Source organism: Azolla caroliniana, unplaced genomic scaffold, assembly GCF_043228905.1.
Source record: "Azolla caroliniana isolate FFs.n. ecotype wild unplaced genomic scaffold, voAzoCaro1.0.p SCAF_17, whole genome shotgun sequence".
Taxonomy (NCBI): Eukaryota; Viridiplantae; Streptophyta; class Polypodiopsida; order Salviniales; family Salviniaceae; genus Azolla; species Azolla caroliniana.
In genome coordinates this window covers 18,004,690-18,026,139 of record NW_028230452.1, presented here as the reverse complement: position 1 = coordinate 18,026,139, position 21,450 = coordinate 18,004,690, and the positions used below count along the sequence as shown (strand labels likewise).

Here is a 21,450-nt window from a genome sequence, read left to right as displayed (position 1 = left end):
GAGAAACAGTTTGATCGATATTCTTTCTTTCGAGAGAATCAGGAAGATCATCGGTATACTTGGTGTCGATGTACAGACTTCACGGAAAATGAAAGTATTGAGAAGTCATCTGCTTATTATATAGAGATCTCAGCAGCAGATAAACATGGTTATTTTGAATTTACCAAGCATCTAGCAGTCATCCAAGCTTTCCAGGTGATAGATAATATTTCTTTACAATTTCATACTATATACTCGACGGCACAAGGGCGTGTACCTGTCCTTAGCCGCACTAATTTGAATGAGCTTCCATTTAATGTTATTTTCAAAATCTATAAGGTTGTGCAATGTGGTATTCTCAGTGGTCCAATTCTTGACCATGTTGATCTCAAAATGTTTCATCCTTCAATGACACCACTTCGAAATACACAAATGGCACTTGAGAAGCTTTTAGTTACAAAAGAGCGTTGTTACGATTTTGTGGGATGGTTTCAACGTGAAATCAAGTTGCTACAACAAGATCAGTTTTCAGAAAATATCTTTACAAACAGTGTAGCTGAAGGTTTGATGCTAATGCACCATCTTACTATAACACCTACAAAAATTTATTTATTGGGACCAGAGGTAGAGATGTCAAACCGTGTCATGCGGAATAATGCGCAAAATGTGGAGAATTTCCTTCGGGTTCATTTCACAGATGAAGATATGGATTTACTTCACTCAAAAGCATTGCTAGTCGCAGATGAATCCTCAAAAACAATCATAAAATCAGAACACACAGAAATCTATTCTATAGGATTTTAAAGGAGGGGATTGAACTGGGTGGGAGAAAATTCGAATTCCTAGCTTTCTCTGCCAGCCAGCTCAGAGAACATTCCGTTTGGATGTTTGCATCGAACCAAACCACCACAGCTGATAAGATCCGTGCATGGATGGGTGACTTTACAACCATAAAAAATGTTGCAAATTGTGCTGCTAGGATAGGCCAGTGCTTCAGTGCATCAAAGAAAGGTTCGGATACGTATGCATATGAAATTGAAGAGATTCCAGATATTGAAAGAGAGGTTGGAGTTGTGAAGTATTGATTTTCAGATGGCATAGGGTGGATATCTCCAACATTTGCTATCGAAGTAGCATCAAAGTGTGGATACTCGGTCACTGGAAAAGCGCCATCAGCTTTCCAAATTCGATATGCAGGTTACAAAGGTGTTGTAGCAATTCATCCAACCTCTACTTGCAAGCTGTCTTTGAGGAGAAGCATGAAGAAATTCTCTTCGGATTTAGTGTCACTTGATATACTCGAATGGAGTCGTTTTCTTCCATGCTACTTAAATCGCCAAATAATAACCCTCTTGTCTACACTTGGCATAGAGGACCAGGTTTTTGAAACAATACAAGAGGAAAGAATTACATTATTGAATGGATTGCTGAATGAAAGGTTTTCAGCTGTTGAGGCTATTCAGGCTTCTTATGCGGGGGAATGTCATAAGGTTGTGGTGGAGATGTTGGTGGCTGGATATGCTCGCAATCGCGAGCCTTTCCTTTCAAGCATGTTGCAAGCCTTCAAAGCAGCTCAGGTTTATCAGATTTGTAAGAGATCAAGAATTTTGATCCCCAAGGGGAGAGTACTGATGGGCTGTTTGGATGAGACTGCAGATTTAGCTTATGGAGAAGTATTTATTCAAGTATCTGCATCTGATGGCAGCCTTTCAGTTATCCAGGGAAACATAATTGTTGCAAAGAATCTGTGTCTCCATCCGGGAGATGTTTGTGTTTTGGTTGCTGTAGATTCACCAAACCTTCAACATATGGTTGATTGTATTGTTTTCCCCCAGAATGGTAACTGGTGGTGTGTATTCCACATTTAAACATTTGTCTTTCAGCATCTAAGAAGTTTGTTAGGGTAGGGGTGGGTAATACCTACAAGGGAAACACTTCATTTGTTTGACGTTAAAGAAACCAAGGGCAAGTGTTTGTGAATATGCTGGCAAAGGAATCATGTTTTGTTGAGATTTTAAGCTCACTTTTGGATTTCTCTGTGCAGGCCACACCCCAATGAATGTTCTGGTAGTGATCTGGACGGTGACCTTTACTTTGTCACATGGGACAAGAGGTTGATCCCAGCAGTTACAGAGGCTCCCATGGATTATCATCCACCCAATCCTATTTTATTGGATCATTCTCCTACACTTGAGGTATGTGGTGAAAAACTCATGTCAGTCCTGGGATATTTGCATAGATAGATAGCTTGGAAAACCCGAGTCTCTCTCTATGTTTGTCTTATTCTTGTCAGACGGATCTTGATGGGAAATTTCTATCCTTCCCTTTGGCAAGCCCAATTTCTTGCTTCCTGCTTTATTAGATTTTTATTTCATCAAAGCAAGTTTGATTAAATAGTTAGTGTAATATTTCATATTACATGAGTGATATCTATTTGTGTTCGAAGAGTCGATTTTACTATGTAATCAATAGGGAAAGCTTAAAGTATTGTTTCACCTTGCATTGCTTCTGGATGTTTTGCAGGAAATCCAAACATACTTTGTTGACTACATGCAAAATGATAACCTCGGAACGATAGCGAATGCACATGTGGTTTTTGCTGATAAGGAGCCTGAAAAGGCTAGAGCTTGGCAATGCAAAGAACTTGCTTTACTTTCATCGATTTCCGTCGATTTCCCGAAGACTGGTGTTGCAGCAATATTGCCAAAATACTTGCATCCACGATTATATCCTGGGATTCTTGGAAGCTTTACAGAGCAGCAAAACTGACTGTTCTTGGAAATACTTCAAAGATCAGTATAAATGATGTATTGAGGTCATATGACCAGGATTTGATGCAAGAAGGTTTTGAGCATTACTTGACGTTATCCCTTTGATTATAAGAAGCTTTACAACACCAAACTCATGTCTTTGATGGATTTGTATGGAGTTCAAACTGAAGCTCAGATGGTTTCCGGGTTTTTCTCCGAGTTGTATCCTGTTATTGGCAACTATTCAAAAATGAATAGTGATCCTCGAAAGGTTGAAGACAAAGTTCGTGAAGCAATGATTGCCATTCAATTAGAAGCAAAAAATTGGTACAATAATATGGTCAAAGAAGCTCGATTTCCAACAACAAATGCAAAGTATGCTATAGCTTCATCATGGTATCATGTGATGTATCATCCAGATTTCCTGAAATGTCATGGGTTGTGTAGAAATGGTGAAGAAGAAACTCTCTTTCTTAGCTTTCCATGGGTATTGTACGACAAATTATTAGATATCAAGAGAAATGTCAGCCTAAAGAAATCAAAACTAACTTCAAATGGCATTTTTACACCATCCAGTTCAATGACCGACTGCTAAGATTAAACAGCGAACACAATCATGGACAATGTCTTTAGGAGACCCCATGATACCGATAACGAATACTTTGTTACAAGATCGAGAAAGTTAATCATTTTGATCTGTTGTAGTTTGTTGTTCAGATTGTAATTTTTTTTTATGTTGGTTGAAAAGCCTTTATGCCATCCATATTGATGATTTAACTCCTAAGATGAATCAGGAGCCACAATTACACATCAATGTACACATGTTACTAAGAAACATTCGACTGGCAATAGAATGTTTGTTGTCATTTAGTGGAATGTGGATATACATCCATAAAAGGTTTTGGAATAGGCAAGTATATACTTCATTCATTTTTTCCTATAGAAGAAGAGAGAAGAAACATCATTTATAATATTTCTTCTCGGTTTTCTATGTACACAAGCAAATTATTTGTTTTGCCATACTTCATCGCGGGATTGTATCCTTGATGACCATTTCTTACATTTTTTCACCCCTTTTTTGAGTAACATGCTTCTCGTAGAGACACTCCTTAGTGTTTTTGAATGGCTATGTGAATGAGTAATATTAAAACGAAGAAGAGTTATAATTGTTATAAATATTGAGAAGGCATTGTAATCTCTCTCTCTCTCATTGGGTTTAGGGTTTAGGAAGTAATGGTTACCAAGTTTGCAAAGGAAGAATGTGTTGAAGAAGTTGTCATTGGGAATGTTGTGATTATGCTTTTGCTATATGTGGATGTAGTGCTTTTCGCAAATAATTTAGGAGATGCACAAAAGCTTATAAAAGCATTGGAAATTTTTTGCATGCATACTAAATGAAGTGTCAATAGCTCTAAAACAAAGATTATGCTTGTGAAGAGCAAAAAAAGAGATAAACCATGCATTATGTACAACAATGAGCCACTTGAATGTGTGGAAAGCTTCAAATATCTTGGCCTTGAAGTTCCATCAAATCATAGATGGAATGAATGTGCTACACGCCGCTTAGAGGCGGGTAAGCGAGAACATACAAAACATGCTAAAAAACAGATGCAATATTGTTATGTTGCATCGTAAGATCTTGAAGCCTTGAAAAGAAGAGAAGAGGAATGCAAAGCAGACCATGATGAATGCCATCATGTCATCATTGAATTAGATAACCGAGTATATCTCTATCTCCCTTTTTTATATCTTTTTGTTAGTTAAGACTTTGTGTTTGCTGAAAACTACTTTGTTGTATCAATAGGCCAACAATTTGAAGAAAGCTCTATCCGACAAGCTGGTTTAGAAGGAAAGCAAGAAATCTCAGTCTGAGACGATATTAGCAACGATAATGGTTTTTTATACCTTTTTCAGTTTCTATTAGTGCACATCAGATTTTATTTAAACAAGTAAGAAATAGTGAGAAGAAAGCAATGTAACCAGCAAGATCATGGATGAGGATATTGTAGAATAAAAAAGCTGGGGAATGGAGTTAATAAGAATATTCCTTTTGCAGACTACATATAAGGTTCCATGAGGAAGTATTTTCAAGAGCTGGAGCTTTTGGAACGAAGTAAATTTGTAGAATGGAAGCATATTCCGGAACAAGCACACATGGAGAGTCAAAGGTCTAGAGCTTCTGTGGTTTTGAAGTTAACTATGTTGACTACATTTGCCCTTTCTAATGGTGCTATAATGTTACATCCTTGCTGTATCCTTTCTATAGCAAATGATATCATGTAACATTCATAATTTATTGCATCAACCTTTCATTGTCGTTAGGAGCATTAAGCCAAAGAGTAATGTGCTTTAGAGATACTTATTATTTGGCATTTTGTTACACTTGTTTTTCATCTGAAATTGAACTACTGGACACGAGCAGTATGTGTTGTAATAAACTAATTAGTGTAAATAAGTAAATAAGAAAGTAAATACAAAACGTAACCTTATGATATGAAAAGGTGCACCCCAAAAATAGGGTGCACCTATAACCACCACATTCTCTCTCTGTGGTCGGTTGGTTGGTTGTAGAGAGAGAGACAAACACACATTATCATAAAAACATTCTTTCTCCCTCTCTTTCTCTCTCTCCCTTTCTCCCTCTCTTTCTATTTCTCGTTTACCATATGGTATCAGAGCGGTGAAGGAGTCCAACCCCACCAAGATTTGTGTCGCGGTGTTAATAACGAACGTGCGAATTAAAGAAACGACTTTCGACCATGTCAAACGGTGGAGTGATAGCAAATGTGGCGGCAAATGCCGCCCAGGTATCGTCTCGCACTTATCATATTGAAAAATTGAATGATAAAAATTATCAACCATGGCGTATGACCATGGAAATTATATTAGAACAACATGACTTGTTAAAAATCGTCGATGGAACCGACGTGTGCCCCGACCCCACAAATGCACTTGGTGTGCAAACATGGAAGCGGCGTGATTTAAACGCTCGCTTAGAACTTCTCCTTCATATGGAGGACACACTTAAGCAAAGTGTGAGAACCTTGACTACCTCCAAACAAATATGGGATAGATTAGAGGCTGATTACCTCCATACGGACGTTACGTCCCAAGTTGCAAATTTAAAAACATTAATAAATATGAATATGAATGAAAATGATGATGTTGATACATTCGTTAAAAATTGGAGACTTCGACTTGATGATGTAATCCTTTCAGGACTTAGTTTGCCAAGTTCCGTTCAATCTGCCCTCTTGTTAGCCGCCCTACCCCCATCATGGCAACCATTTATAAGTACAAAATCCACATCCGCCAACATTAGTGTCCCAACATTAGTTGCATCAATCTCACAAGAAAACATACTTCGTAGGGCAATAAATCAACCCTCCTCATCTCACACCGCACTTTATATCAAACATCCAAATTACAATAAAAAACCTTACAATAAACCTAAATCAACATACCAACCTAATAACTCCAAATTTTATTCACGAACCTCTAAATTTAACGATTCAAGGAATCATAACAAATCTAGGTTCCTTAGATCCTTTTGTAAAAATTGTCAAAGGAGCGGACATGAAACGAAAGATTGTTATAGGAATTCTAACAACGGGAAAAGAACATATAAAGAAGACCAATCTTATAATGCATCTCATGATGACTACGATCCAAATAATCACATATGTGATAATGACCAAAATTCCGATGAAGATAATGAAGATTCTTTCATTGCCTTCATGGCCCTCACTTCATTTAACAATTCTCCCACTTCAACGTGGATTCTTGATACAGGTGCCACATGTCATCTCACCTCAAGAGTTGAATGGCTCAAAGACTATAAGGCCTTAGAACATCCTTTCCCGGTTAGATTTGGGAACAATGGGGTTGAATATGCCCTTGGACATGGGACTGCTCATCTTGAACTTTCTGATGGGAACTTCATTGAAATCAATGAAGTTTACTATATACCTAACATAGCCAAAAACTTGATATCTGTCAATAAACTCACGAATGATAATACATCCGTCGAGTTTTATCACAAATATTGTATCATTCGTCATAAGACACCCTCTGGACGAGGCTATGTCGTCAATTGTCCAAGACAAGGATGTCTTTACCTTCTAGGCCGCTCTGTGGTACCTGCTGAAGAAGCACACCACATAGATGATTCAAACACATCAAACTATATGACCTTATTATGGCACTATCGATTAGGTCACTTAAACCATCAAACAATGGTTCACATGGCCCGACAACATATAGCAATTGGCTTTACTCTTCCTCGTAAATCGAAATTATCCCTTTGCGAAGGGTGTATATTTGGAAAACTTTCTAACTCGCCATTTCCATCCCATCCTACAACGACCACCAAACCCCTCCAACTAGTACATACGGATATATGTGGTCCTTTGTCTACCCCATCCCTATCTGGAAATGTATATTTCCTAACATTTATCGATGACTTTACTCGGTTCACGATGGTCACGTTTCTCAAGACAAAATGTAGTGATCAAGTCCTTGAGAAATTTAAAGCCTACCACAAACTTGTAACAAATCAACAAGATTTACCCCTTAAAGTACTACAATCAGACAATGGTGGAGAATTCAAGTCCCAAAACTTCCAAACTTATTGCCAAAACCATGGGATTCAACAACGGTTTACCATCCCATATACACCCCAACACAATTCAAGGGCTGAACGGCGAAACCGGTTGTATATGGACGCCACTTGTAGCATGCTCGCCATTGCAAACCTTCCCCGAACATATTGGGAAGAGGCCGTTTCAACCGCTTGTTATATATTCAATAGAACATATAGTCGATCAATTAGGACAACTCCATTTTCCTTGTGGTTTGGAAAAAATCCAAATTATGAAAATCTAAGAATCTTTGGATGTCCATCATATGCACTCGTACCCTTAGAAACTCGATCAAAATTAGATAATCACGCAGTTCGCACAATATTTGTTGGGTATGGCGAACCTCATGGCTATAAGGGTTATCGATTATATGACCCAAAATCCAAAAGATTTATATTTAGTCGACGAGTGATATTTGATGAAGATAAGCTAATATCTAATCCTCACCCACATCATGGCCATGAAAAGATACAAGATGAGACTACCATGTCTAACATTGAATCTAATAAAGAAATAATATCATCACCTACTAATTCTTGGCGGGCTCCACAAATGTCCTCGGAAATTCAACAAGTCACACTTGACCATATGCCAATTAACCCTCCTCCACTAATGCATTCATCTCTAGAGGTTCGCCTAGAAGTCCCAGTTTCAACCAATGACTCCAACTTATTGCCCCTAATAACCAAACAATCACAACAAACTGATGTACATACTCCAATTTTAAACACTAACTCTACGCAAACTAAACAAAGGCTTAATAAACAATTTAGCACTCATAAGGAAAAGCCTTTAGATAGAACACAATTAACTCACATTGATTATTCAGGTTCCCATCCTATTCAAAATCTCTTGATCCCACTACGAAGATCCTCACGCCTTAATGGTAAGGGGAAAACCAATGGTCACAATGATGCAAAAGTAATTAAAATAGGATGTAGAAATACCTCATATCCCACTAATAGTCAACATGTAGAAGATAAAAATTGTTGTGACAATGCGAAATCACCTAGTTCACTTAGCCCTACATCGACTCCAAAGAAAGTTCGTACTATTCAAGATCTTTATGATCACACACAAAAAATTGATGCCCTTGTTGCGGACCATCGATTTGAACCTGAGTTTGCTTTTTCGGCTCTTGGTTCCCCGACAACCACATCAGACGTCTCTGATGATCCCTTAACTATCAATGAGGCATTGCAAAGTCCAGATCGTGTAGAATGGCAAGCCGCCATGGCAAAAGAACTTGAATCTCTTGAGGCCAATAAAACATGGACTCTAGTACCACTCCCAATGGGACGCTCACCTATTTCATGCAAATGGGTGTTGAAGAAAAAACTAAACCCTGATGGTACTGTTGCACGTTACAAAGCTCGACTTGTAGCTCGTGGTTTTTCTCAAGTTGAAGGACTTGACTATTCTGAGACTTTTTCACCCGTCCTCCGTATGGCATCTTTTCGGCTCCTAATGGCTCTAGCCACCATTCTTGATCTCGAAGTACATCATTTGGATGTACAAACGGCATTTCTACATGGTGATTTACCTGAGGAAATCTACATGTCCCAACCTCCTGGGTTTGAGTCACAATCTCAACCAAACTATGTGTGTCGATTACATCGATCACTTTATGGACTCAAACAATCTCCTAGGTTATGGTTTCAAAAATTTAACAATTTTATGCTCTCACATGGCTATTCTAGATTGTTATCAGAACCAAATATATACATTAGACATAATCATTCATCTAATCGGTTGTTAGTGGTAGCATTATATGTTGATGACATTCCTATAGTCGGAACACCATCTGAAATTACTCAAGCAAAGCTAGAGCTTTCCAAAGCATTTTCAATAACAGATTTAGGTCCCCTATCTTATTTCCTAGGCATGCAAGTTACGCGTAATCGTAGTATGGGCACCTTGATCATTCATCAAAATAAATTCATTAATGAAATTTTGAAATCCTTCGGAATGCTAAACATTAAACCTTGCACTACTCCCTTATCATTAACATGTAACTTAAGCATATCTGATAGTCCAACCACAAAAAGAGATATTAATTTTATGCAACAATTTCCTTTTAAACAATTAATAGGAAAACTTCGATATTTAGTCACAGGGACTCGTCCTGACCTTTGTTTTGCAATTAACTATCTTTCACGCTTTATGCATAACCCTGGTCTTATGCATTGGAAATCACTTCAACGAGTTATGCGATATTTAAAACACACATCTAACTATGGATTAACATATAAACGATCCCAATCCGAAAGACCAATCAAATCACTTGTTGGTTGGTCTGATTCGGATTGGGGGGGGGACATTGATTCTCGTAGATCTACTGCTGGTTTTTCTTTTATAATGGCAGGAGCAGCAGTGACGTGGCAATCGAAAAAACAAGAATCTGTGACACTCTCATCTGCTGAAGCTGAGTTCGTAGCAGTGGCATTGGCTGCTAAAGAAGGATTATGGTTGCAAACAGTGATAAAAGAACTCCAACTATGTGGACCACTCCAATTGAAAATCTTCTGCGACAATATATCATGCATCTACTTAACGAAGAATCCAAAGCACTCAGAGAAAACAAAACATGTGGATTTAAAATATCACTTTATACGAGAGTTAGCCGAAGAAAACAAGCTTACATTAGAGTTTACATCAACAAATCATATGTGGGCTGATTTTCTAACAAAGGCTCTCCCTCCGGACAAATTTGAAACTTGTTGTGAAAATTTAGGATTACAACGGTTCACAACTAATTAGTTTATGGGGGGGTGTTGTAATAAACTAATTAGTGTAAATAAGTAAATAAGAAAGTAAATACAAAACGTAACCTTATGATATGAAAAGGTGCACCCCAAAAATAGGGTGCACCTATAACCACCACATTCTCTCTCTGTGGTCGGTTGGTTGGTTGTAGAGAGAGAGACAAACACACATTATCATAAAAACATTCTTTCTCCCTCTCTTTCTCTCTCTCCCTTTCTCCCTCTCTTTCTATTTCTCGTTTACCATAGTATGTTTACCCAGAGTCTTTTGAAATGTGTTCAGTCATATAAATCACAGTTTTTTGTGTATGGAATATTATTTTTTCCATTTAAAATTTTGCAGTTTTTGAATGAGTTCTTGTAGTAACCTTCAAATGTTGCAAAACGTGGACTATTTAATTTTACAGATGATAAAGAGCATATTTTATAATGATTTGATTGATATCCAAGGTGCTATTGTATGATTTGTTTGATGACCCTTGGATGCAGCATTCTTGTGGTAACATGATCAGCTTTTTTCAATCACCATCTGTGCCATAATCTTCAATGTGATTATGTGCACAATTGCAGTTGTGATGTGTATGGCAAGGCCAACGATTGAAATTAATAGATGAGCGTTATTGCCGTAAACAATGTTAAAAACTGTTCGAAAACACTGATCTATATATATGGGCAAGAAAATGAAGCACCGATTTAAATTGAATATAAGAAATTGCTACCGACAACTGAATTATGAGGATTCAAGATACTCCTGACCTATTTTGATTCAATTACCAATTTACATCTGCATATGCGTGCTTTCGAAGCGATGCTCTTGCCATTATACATCTGTGAGATTTCAATACTATGCTCCGATTTACCGCGAGCTCTACTCTAGGGAAGAGCAATAAGAGTTATGGATTATAATGGCTATCTTAGCTCACCAATACCAATAAGAGTTAAAAAGATTAGAATAAGAAAGGCAGAATACATGTACATAAAAAAAAGAAGACCTTGGCGGTGAGGATTTTGCTAGTGAAATGCCTACAGTATGGCATGTAAGGAGGATGTAGGGAAATGTTGAGGAATTGATAAATGTAAACCCATCATAAGCATGGGAGTAGAAGCAGAGGAGGCTCCATCAACAAAGAAGAAGCTTCCATAGATAGACTTCAGCCTTTGTAGAATCCATATGGGGGAAATCCACTTGAGCTTGGCATAATATGAGATTCCGCGGAATCTCCTCCTCTTCCTGACCCTTCTCATTATAGCATTACTCATCCTTGATGATGACGATGGCGCTATGTTTGTCGATCCATTCTTTTTTATATTGCTTGATTTGGTACCATCAAATCTTTGCTCCTTACTCTCTTCTTCTTCTTCATCATCATCATCATCATCATCGCCTCGATTTCGATTTCGATTTCGCAATTTGGTATATGAATTGGAGCTACCAAAATTTCTCACCTTTCTATAGATTGTTGATCTACTCAAGCTTCTCATGTTGTTGTTATTATTGTTGATGTTGTTGAAGTCAGATTCATACAAGCTATGGTTATTGAAAAATTTGAGGTTTGCCACCAGCTTGGCTCTGAGGCAGGGGAGGAACAACACTGGTTTCCTTCTTGAAGACATGGATTGTATTGCAAATCAAAGGAAACAAATCTGGGAAACAAAAATACAACCATAAACAAACACACACACACACACACACACACAACAGATGGATGGATATTGGGATGTGGTTTAAGGAAGAAAAGGAGGTGAGTCTGCTAGCAAGGAAGAGATTCTTGCAATGTAGAGTCTTTGTCTAAGTTCCTCTCTGTTTTTTTTTGTTTACTCACAATGTGGACCCCTCTCTTGAATCAATGCAATTTGTTTAGTAGTAGCTAGTAGCTAGTAGTAGTAGTAGTAGTAGTAGTAGCAGCTTTTTGGAAAAAAGAGAGTAGTAGTAGTAGTAGTTAGTACTATTTAGTAGTAGTTTCTAACCCCTTCCTAACATTAGTCGACTCGACCACATGACCTTGTCTCCATATTTTCGGTCCATTGGTTGGGCGGGCGGACGGGCACTAATATATAATATTACACACATATACACGTGTATCACATCACGTCGGATTTCTTCTGCTCCCATACGTCTTTGAAGTATGATTGTTATGTGTACATTTTGTCAACAGACACATCCATCCATATTTTATGCATGCTTTTTTCTTTCACCAAACATGAAGGAGGATGGATGTGACAGATGATCGATCAGTTATTTGTTTGTTTGTGTGTTTATTGGAGCTTGATTCATGAGACTGTTTTACTTTTTGTGCATGAATAGGCTGTATGTAGCACAACCTTCGCCCCCCCCCCCCCCCCCCAATCCTCTATGTGTCACCAAAATGGCGTAGACGTTATGACTTTATTGAACATGGGCCCACTTTGCCCATTTTTATTTGTTTCCAGGGGTCATGATGTGTATCATGACATCTACTCTTACATTAGGAATGCGGATGCAATCACATGGTACTCACTCCTATGGCCAGATAGGTTCAATTTAGTAATAATCAATGAGTCTGAAGTCGATTACCTGTAATGAGTCCATATCTTTTGGGACTATTTTTAGCTTTATTTATATTTAATATGGATATGGGTCAACAACTCCACTCTTGCATCCATTGTTATTTTTCTGTTTTGTGAAACGTCTTTGATGCTCTAAAGTGATAAGAAATGTAAGGCTAGAATTTCTGCAAGTGTATCATATGAGTCACAAACATGGATTTGGATACAACTACGCGTCTCATCATGAGCAATCTTATGCACAACATAGGAAATAAAGATGAACATAGAAGAGGAGAAAAGTTGATCTCTCAAGTTTATCGAAGTTAATGACTATGCAACCATAATAAAATCTTAGGTGATCGTGTATAAAGTAAAAAGGGTGGAAGAAAGTCAAAGTACAAATCTTAGGTGATCGTGTATCAAGTAAAAAGAGCAAGAGAAAGTCAAAGTAAAGCATAGATAAGCAAAATTGTATTATATTTCATGAGGCCAACCCAACCATAAAAATCTTCAAGGCTCTAAAATGTATATAAGTCAAAGTTATAGATCTATTGAAGTTTATGTATAATATTAATCATTTACCAGGTCAAAATTTTACTGATTAAATGCTAGTATTGATTGACGATTAAATTCTTTTAAGACTAATGTATCATACACGTCTTCGAATTAAAAGACTGGCTACCATCACTTCTTGCATCAATAAATATGGATGGGAGTTGGGACCTATAATCGACAACATCTTTGCATTTTAAAATGTAGAAAATAGGATCAATGAATGGTTATGTCCCATGCATTGATAAATGATAGATGGAAGCAAATAATGGCCTTTGATGAGTAATGAGGTTTTCAAAATTGTATGCTCATCATATGGAATCTAGACATGTTTTGTTTAACTCTAATTAATCAAAAGATCATGAAACAAAAGGAAATAAATTTATTTTTAAAAAGTGTAACCATGTCTAACATACCATGGTGCATACTAAAGAATTCATTGATGATCTATCTGAGGGATGGTGTTTTCATACTCTCCTCATTATTCTCATATATGTCAATGTTCTTGGATCTCCGTTCATTTGTTTTCAACTCTTGGTAATCTATACTTTCTACATTCTTTTCTTGATTCATAAAGGGTATAATTATTAATAGACGAGTTATTGACAACCCCAACTACATACATTAGTCCACGACTTTGTTGAGCATACATTTTTTCATTTCACACACATCCCACCTCCTTTATTTAACCTAATCTTGTTTAAACACTCATATGTTTTTAGTCAAACTTCTTTACGTTATCTAATCTCATCTTCAAGTTTTGCAATAGTTTTCTTAAGACTCTCATTCTCAATAACAATAATTTGTACTTTTGCATTCTCATTCGTGAGTGGCCTAATCTCATCACTTTTGCTTGTTTATGGTTTCTTGAAGAGAAATCAAATGATTCATAAGCATTGTCTCCATTTTGGGTGGATTTGTTGCATTAATATCAAGAATCTTTAGTTATCTCGTATCCTTAACGATCGTAGTCTCAGACATTGTTGCCCCCTTGCGAGTGTTTGCCATTGTATGGCTAAACCCTGCGAGAAGTATACTTTTGAAACTTGTATAACTTTACTTGATTACAAAACCTAACTTCCTAAATAATATCACTGATATTGTTGTGAGCTTTGATTCAATCCATACTTATCAAAATTAGACCTTGTATATCCAAGCTCAAAACTAATATTAAGAAGGTTACTGTGTCATTAGAAAACTACTCTACACATATAATCATAATCTATTGCGCACAAATTGATTCTCAAGGTATATGCACATTTAGGAGTGTAATCATCATGTTAACATGTGTATATAAGAAAGTTTGTCCAACATCTCATCCAGAGGGGGTCAAATGTCAATACCATGCACACCAACTGTTGGCTCTATGATGGTCGCAACTCAACATGATTTAGTGTGTGCAATGACAATAAGCAAATTAATAAACAATCCCAACTGACCACATTGGAAAGCATGTATTTACATATTTGATTTCCGCACAAGACTTAAGAATCAATTTGGGCAAACAAACCCTCAACTTAAAACAACTAGTTTAGTCAGTTATATAGATTTATGACAATTGAAAATCAACCTATGTTATTTCCTCCAATTTGTAGACCGTGGAGCAATCTCATGGAGATCTTACATTAGGATTGTGCAAGGACTTGCACCATTGTAGCAACATTGGACGCAACTAAGGAAGCGTTATGGTTAATTGACTAGTTGGCATGTTTCGATAGATCGTCCCAAATTTCGCTATGACCTTATATTGTGATAGTTAGGATAACATCTCTTTGGGGAAGAATCCAATCCATCATTTAACATCGACATGTGTAGAAATCTAAGATCACGTAGTTCAGGAATGAGGAACGTGTCATATTTTATGCAATCAAATGGGCTTGCCGCCTTTTCACGTCGGGTTCACCAAATATGTCGAGTTGTTACGCTCTTCGCATGTGGAAAGAGGCGGGACCGCGGGGGCCTTGAACCAAGGAGCGTGAGAAAGAAGAGAGAGAGAAAACCTAGCTTGCAGAAACACAGAGGGAGAAAGAGAGAGAGCACAGAGTCTTAATTACAAAACCAATAACGATTACAACCGGCAAGCCGGCAACGGACCCAACTCAGGCGAATACACACACACACACATACGATGCTCTCGCACGCACGCAACCCTGACTGCACTGTGGAGCTTTACCGAAAGCACACGGGCTATCCACGAAGCAGAGGCAACACAGTCCGAAATCCTGCAGAGAAAGTCGAACGATGGAGGAGAGAGCTCGGTCTCGGTCCGACAGCACTTCCTCCTCGCTCCCCCAAAAACGCGATGTATTTCCCTCACTTCTCCCTCTCTTTTATAACCCAAGGAGGGAGGTCGTTACATCATGTTTATTCCCTATCCTTTCGGATAGGGATATGCTTCGATTTCCTCTCTACTGAACGCATACTACCTAGGATTTTGCCTCAGGCGACTTGTACCTAGGATTTCTCCACGACAACGTGTAGAGATAGATAGGTTATATTATCGTCTTCAGAGGTCAAATATGACCTATGAGACCAAAAATATTACATTTCACGTGATACGTGTGAAGATGAGTAGAGACTCTCGATGTTCAAGAACTTTACTAATGAATGTTGCAATCGAGAGTGCACATCGTGGTTGTGAGAGAAATTTGTGCAAGGATTGGGCTCGATCGAAGAGATGTGGAAAGCATGGTCGAATATGATCAAAGGTAGAGCATTGTATCAAAGTGTGATACTTAGACTCTCGAACTTGTTTAGGGCAAAGATTGCATAGTCGGCCACTCTCATCACTTGTGCCCCAACGCTCCGTCTCACATCTCAATGTGTGCGAGCTAAGTTGCATGGAAGCAATGGTTCGAATGGCAGATATCGGGATGGGCTCTAACATGTATCGATGTATACGACTTCCTCGTTCTGCGAAGAATATGGTTTTGTAGTTAGGTGCAACATTTGTAGTATAATGTGTGAAGCGTGAGCCACCACATTTGTCCCATGCCATGATACATTGGCGTTGCAAAAAGGCCTCATTTACAAAGGAATCTAGTGACGCATCATGAAGCAAGTGTCTTGCATCCCATCTACCAAACCATTTTTCTAAATCTTGCATCCAACCGGAACACAAAATTTTGCTTTTATGCGTCTTTTGGATCTTTTTTCTTGCTTCCCATGCAATTTTAGGAAGTCGATGTGAGGGGCTTTTTTGAACCTTAAGCATGTATTCAACAACCCTTTCCATGGCCATGATCTCAATGGGAAGTGATCTCGTCTCAAGGAGGAGGAGGGTGTAGGGCATTTGTTTCTTAACTTGTAGAAACTTTGTAAGAAAATGTTTTTGGACATTTTCAAACTCTTTCCACGTAGACTTAGGGATGCTACCGCCCCATACTTCCACCCCATAGAGAGGAACTGGGGTCACCAAAGTGTTGAAAAGATATTTCTTGAGGACCCAACACTTAATATCTCCAAGATTGCATGTGTTCTCAAATGCATAATATGCTCGCTTACCTGCCTCTAAGCAGCGTGTAGCACATTCATTCCATTTATGATTTGAAGGAAGTTCAAGGCCAAGATATTTGAAGCTTTCCACACATTCAAGTGGCTCATTGTTGTACGTAAAGCATGGTTTATCTCTTTTTTGACTCTTCACAAGCGTAATCTTTGGTTTAGAGCTATTGACACTTAATCTAGTATGCATGCAAAAATTTTCCAATGCCTTCATAAGCTTTTGTGCATCTCCTGAAGTATTTGCAAAAAACACTACATCATCTGCATATAACAAAAGCATAATCACAACATTCCCAATGGCAACTTCTTCAACACATTCTTCCTTTACAAACTTGGTAACCATTTTTTCTAATTCATCAATGCATAGACCAAATAATGTTGGTGAGAGTGGGCATCCTTGTTTAACACCAATAGTGTTATTGAAAAAATCTGAAAGTCTATCTCTCATACACACACAACATATAACCTTCTCATATATTCGGGAAATTGCAAGCATATATTCACTTGACACCTCAAGTTCTTCAATCCACCTCCAAAGATGCTCACGAGGTACTATATCAAAAGGTTTCTTGAAGTCTACAAAGCAACAATATAAACCTTTATCTCTAAGCCGACTTTCCTCCATTAATACTCGAAGAGTGACAAGATGATCAATGGTGGTATGCTGTTTTCGAAAACCAGCTTGTCCATAAGCTCTCTTACCATTTTTTTCTGCCCATACACTTACCTTGGATTCCATTATACATCCAAATAGTTTTGCCATTAATGAGCCAACCATGATGGTTTGATAGTTGTTTACATTATTACATCTCCGCCTTTATGTAAAGGTTTGATCCAATTTGTAGTCCAATCATATGGCATACCAAGTTACAATGCATCATTAAACATATCGCATATCCATATATGTGCTTCCTTTCCCGTCCTTTTGAGCATTTCAGCTTTTATACCTTGAAGATCGCTTGCCTTTCGAGAGGCCAATTTCTTAAGTCCTGTGCATATATCTTCAATTGTAAAGAAGGGAGACATATGTGAAAGAGAACCATAACACATCATCTTTCCGGCAAGAGATAACTCATATAAATTCGTACAATGCATCGACAAGTCATGAAGAGTTAAGTCACCATAACTCTCAACATGTTTCCCCTTTAGATTTCCCCAAAATTTAGCACATGCATGTGCTTTCTCTTGTGTTTGGAGAAGTTGTTGAGTAACTTCCCATATTCTTCTCTTTCTTTGAATAAGCTTTTTATAGTCATGCAAATGCTTTTGGTAATTTTCCTTATCCTTAACTACATCCAAAACCATAAGGCACTTTCGAGCTTCATGACATTCTTTATCAAACCATTTTTTCTTACGTTTCTTGGTGCATTTCCATGATGTGCGGTTGGTCAAAAAACATTTGTTTGTACAAGAGAGAATGACATTCTTAAAAGCTCCCCATTTGCATTCTAGTGTGGCACCATGTTGTGTCTTTGTCATTTGTAACATATCCTCAACCATCTTGGAATACATGGGCGCTCGCTTAAGATTCATGCTCAAGTGCATTTGTTTACTATCTTCAATGACCTTCTCGCAATCAAACCTATGCATACATTTGAGATCAATACATAAATTCCTATGATCGGATTCTGGTGTCCATTCCCCCAATGAGAATTTATGTATACGATCTAAAATACCTTCGGAAAGTAGCACATAGTCAATCACACTATTTCCATTGTGTTTTCTACATGTAAAGCCGTTAGTATTGGGCCATAAGGAAACACCATTTGCAATAAGCAATCCGGTACTATTGCACATTTGTAGGAGTAGTTTCTCAAATTGGTCCGGATCTTTTTCATCACTAGAAGATCGACTATACATTTGCATATCCTCTTGCATCCTTGAGATATGTGACATGAAAGATTCTTGTGAACCAAGTTGGAAACTTCTTGTACGAGCATTCATGTCACCAAAGACAATAACTTCCCCTTTGGATTTGAAATAAGCAATATCATCTTCTAGATTTGCAAAAGGTTGATCTTTATCCAAACAAGCATAGAAGTTAGAATCTTGATGAGGAATGTAACATCCAACGACAAAAGTGGGAAAATCATTAGGTGTTTCTATTTTGAGCCATATGTAGCATTTATGTTCATCATTTTTTACGATTGACACATATTTCTCTATTTCCTTCTTAATCAAACATGCCACCCCTCCTTGTCCTCTTCTTTGTCTTGGATTTTTCTCCCATATCAAAGAGTGTACATTATAGTTTCCTAAACCTTGAATCGTTTGAGTATCATGCTCCCATGTTTCAACAAGAAGTGTGATATCCGAGTCATCGATGAACTCCTCTATGCCGAATCCCGCATTCCATGGGTATCCATTGCAATTCCAAAAACATAATCGTAAAAGACTGGTTTAGTCTCATAGGTCACGTGTCCCTATTTGCCTACATTTCCATCTTTAAGCACATCCTTAACCTTAATTTTCAATCTTTCTTCATATGCTTTACGATGGGCATTTTGTTGTGAGATAGTACGATCTTCACTCACAAAGCATTGCGTACCTTTGAGGTATACCCAACTATTTTTGAGTATGATCCACCACTTTGTATCATCCGTCATTGTGCATACAATGGACCTTTCTCTGAAGCGAGTAACACCATGTTTCCCAACTCAATGTGCCTCATATGCATTCACATCCGACATCCTAGAGAGAGAGAGAGAGAGAGAGAGAGAGAGAGAGCTAAGAACAAGAAGCTCAATGAAAAATATGATTACATCCAACAATAACTAAGTTACAAAAGGTTGGTTTAAAGACCAATTAGTCTAAGGCAATTGCTCGTTCTACTATTTACAAAACTAGCCTAGTATGTCCATTGGCTAGTGTGAAAGTCATTTGAGAAAGTTATGTTCGATTCTCAACACACCCCTTTGAACACAACTTCAAGACGCTGAAAATTTGGTTCGGTTCAGTCTTCAAAAATACTTTGATTCGGCTAAATCGACTTCGACTTTCGAATTACTTCGATTCGGTTCTTCGGCTGGATTCGACTTTCAGCTTTGTGTTCGGATGATCAGTCAGGACATTTTCAACTGCTCGATTCCTTCATGCTCCTTGTTTTGCTCGACTGTCATCAGCATACTTCGACGTCAGCTTCGATCGACTAATCAACTATTATATGGCAACAACGACTTCTATTCGGTACTCCCCCTCAAGCTCAACAATTCAAATATCGTGAGACCAAGGTCCAATGTAAATTGCTCGAGCTTATCGACTCCTAAGGCCTTGGTGAAGATGTCGGTAACATGAAGGTTCATGTTGATGTGTTGTAGGTCGACATTTTCGGCCTAACGTGCTCTCGGATGAAGTGATAGTGGACTTCAATGTGCTTAGTCCGCACGTGGAACTTCGGGTTTAGAGCCAGATGAATATTGCTCATGTTGTCACAGTACAAGAGAATCAGATACTTGATGGGAGCGCCCAGATCCTTCAGCATACACTTCAGCCAAACGGCTTCGCATGTGGCAACGACCGCCCCCTTATATTCGGCCTTCATGCTTGACATTGCGACTATCAACTGCTTTTTATTGCTCCATGAGATGGCTCCGCTGCCGAGTGAGAAGACGAATCTGGACGTTGATCGTCTATCGGCCTTATAGCCGACCCAATCTACATCTGTGTACCCTTCGAGCTGAATGATCATATCTGACTTATATATAATGCCATAATCCATTGTTCCACAGACTTACTTGAGTACTCTCTTAACACAATCTAGATGTATATCTTGAGTTTCTGCAAGAATTGGCTAAGTAGACTAACCGAATAACTGAGGTCGGGTTGTGTGATGGTAAGATAGATTAAGTTGCCGATCAGTTGACGATATTGAGTTGGCTCGCACTTTGTAGTGCCAGAGTCGGCATCGAGCTTGAGGTTTCGATCGAGGGGGGTCGATACAGGTTTGCACTCAGTCATCCCGAACTTGTAGAGCAAGTTGAGAATGTAGTGTCATTGAGAGATCAATATGCCAGATGGTATCCGAATTACTTCGATAACGAGGAAGTAATGGAGCTTGTGCATATCTTTCATTTTGAATTTGCCGGATAGAAGTGATTTGACCTTATTAGTGTCGGCTAGATTCTTTCCTCCGATGACTAGATCATCCACATATAGAATGATGACAATCGGATTGTTCGACTCGTTTTTTATGTATAGGGAGTTGTTTGATTTCGACATTCGAAAGCCGATTTGGTGAAGATATTGAGTGATCTTCAAATGCCAAGCACACAGTGCTTGCTTGAGTCCATAAAGCAGCTTCTCGAGTCGGCAAACTGCTTTCGGGTGTATGGTTGATTCGAAACCGGGTGGTTGAATCATGAAAACCTCCTCTTCTAAGTCGTTGTGTAGGAAGGCGTTCTTTACATCCATCTGGTGGAGGTACCACCCTTTTGTAGTTGCGAGAGTATTGAATGTCTGAACAATCGTCCTCTTTGCTACTGGGGCAAAGGTCTCCTCATAATCAACTTTGTGAGTTTTAGCATATCCCTTAACTACGAATCGTGCCTTATAGTAGCGATTTACCGAGCCATCAACGTTATATTTTACCTTATATATCCACCTACAACTTATTGCTTTCTTTTGTGGTAAATAGGGGACGAGATCCCATGTCCTGTTTTTGCATAGAGCCTGCATCTCCTCGTTCATGGCTTCGATTCATCATGGATCCTTGGCTGCCTCGGAAAACGTTTCCAG

At 38.3% G+C, this 21,450-nt stretch overlaps 1 pseudogene across 1 annotated transcript; it reads left to right on the top strand.

Moving 5' to 3' along the window:
* The first annotated feature begins 313 nt into the window (after nucleotides 1-313).
* Nucleotides 314-3,739, top strand: LOC147853370 (putative RNA-dependent RNA polymerase 1; annotated as a pseudogene). Its single transcript, XR_015531285.1, has 3 exons — nucleotides 314-1,825; nucleotides 2,024-2,174; nucleotides 2,503-3,739. The product of XR_015531285.1 is annotated as a putative RNA-dependent RNA polymerase 1 (transcript).
* The last annotated feature ends 17,711 nt before the right edge of the window (nucleotides 3,740-21,450 follow it).